This window comes from Penaeus japonicus, unplaced genomic scaffold (assembly GCF_977035675.1).
Source record: "Penaeus japonicus unplaced genomic scaffold, GWHDUDI00000001_assembly GWHDUDI00000019, whole genome shotgun sequence".
NCBI classification, from domain to species: Eukaryota; Metazoa; Arthropoda; class Malacostraca; order Decapoda; family Penaeidae; genus Penaeus; species Penaeus japonicus.
In genome coordinates, this window is record NW_028234421.1 from 33,892,327 (window position 1) to 33,894,826 (window position 2,500).

The following is a 2,500-nucleotide window of genomic DNA, read 5'->3' on the forward strand; positions in this document are numbered from 1 at the left end:
ATATATATATATATTATATATATATGTATATGGATGTATGTTAATATGTAAATAGATAAATATATGTATATGTATATATACATATATATATATATATATATATATATATATATATATATATATATATATACATATATATGTATATATATATATATATGATATATATAATATATATATATTATATATATATGTATATATATATATATGTACGTATTTACATATATATATATACATATATATACATAGATTCATATACATATATATATATATATATATATATATATATATATATATATATATATATATATATATTGATATATATATGTATATATATATATATACATATGTATACATATTTATACATACATACATATATATGTATTTATATTTATATATATATACATATATATATGTATATAAATATATATATACGTATATGCATATATATATATATTATATATATATATATATATATTATATATATATATATATATATATGTGTATGTATATATATATGTATATATGTATACACACACATACACACAAAAACACACACACACACACACACACACATATATATATATACATATATATATATATATATATATATATATATATACATATACATATATATATATATATTTATATATATGTATATATACACACACACATATATATATATATATACATATACATATATGTTTATGTATATATATATGTATATAATATATATATATATATATATATATTTATATATATATGTATGTATACACATGTATAATATATATATTTATATATACTGTATATGTATACACATGTATACATATATATATAAATATATATATATTATATATTATATATATATATATATATATAGGTATATATATAGATAGATAGATTGATAAGTAGATATATAGTCTTTTATATGTATATATATATATAAATATATATATATATATATATATATATATATATATATATATATATATATATATGTATGTATGCATGTATATATCTTATTTCTTTCTATTTTATTCATACAGAAAAGACAAGAAACGGAAGTAGATACAACATCCCCAAGGGCAGAAATCCTAGTTAGGTTAAAGTACATCTCACACCTCTCACCTTTTCGACAAGCCCTTCGTCTCCAGCAGCTGTGGGGCAATTACCTGCGCTGGAGCAAAAGGTACGAACACTGTTGGTTCTAGACAGACCACTTACGAAAACTGACCTAAGCCGCAAATAAAGTTTGCGAGTAGGTCGACTGAAATCTGAGTAATTTTTCTCTTCCTAAATTATGTATTAGAACTGGCAATATGGTACTCTTTTCCGGATTCATTTAGTAAGTAAAGGTTTTATGAGATACTGAAGTGTTCCATGACGTTAAAGGAAGCTTTAGCTAATGTTGTTGTAAAGAGAAAAGTATACCATTTAAGATCAAAAAGTCAGACAAGGAATAAGGAAAACTATGTATAGGATCCGAAAAAAAGAATAGCGAAAAAAGAAAAACAATCGCAAATGTAGTTACCAATGAAGAAAAAGGGATTTGTAGTTAAGACTAAGTACAATTGTTTATATATATATATATATATATATATATATATATATATATATATACATATATATATAATCACACAGACACACTCACACACACACACACACACACACAAAACACACACACCACACACATACACACATATATATATATATTTATATATACATACATATATATATATATATATATATATGTATATATATATGTGTGTGTGTGTGTGTGTGTGTGTGTGTGTGTGTGTGTGTGTGTGTGTGTGTGTGGAGATTATTATATAGATAAACACATGTATATACACACACATATAAATATAGTATAGATAGACACACACACACACACACACACACACACACACACACACACACACACATATATATATATATATATATATATATATATATATATATATATATATATATTTATTTGTATATGCATGCATGTATGTATGTATGTATGTATGTATGTATGTATGTATGTATGTATATATAGATAGATGAATAGATAGATATATAGACATACATAGATAAATAGTTATAAGTGAATTAAAAGTTATGAGATAGTTTATGTGTTAGTGATAGATAATCTCAAAGGCCAGTTCTTGTGTTGTTAATGTAATATAATGTAGGTCTTTAAAGCTTAAATTTCATCACCACATACTACATGCAGTCAGGAATTGTCCAAGGAAAGTGATACATTCATTCGGTCGGACTTCGCTATTACTGTCAGTGGTTATTAGAGACATTTTGTTTGTTTCACAGAACGTAGGTAGCTTTCCTTTGTATTCGCTTAAAGTCTTCCTGTTTATTCAATCTCTATTTCATTGCGTCTATCACGAATGCACTCACAGACTCACTCACTGATCTTACATGTTTTACGCTGAAGTAAAAAAGCGTTGCTTAGTTGGTTATAATCTGATGTATTACTTAGATTTTTAAAAAAGGCAGAAGT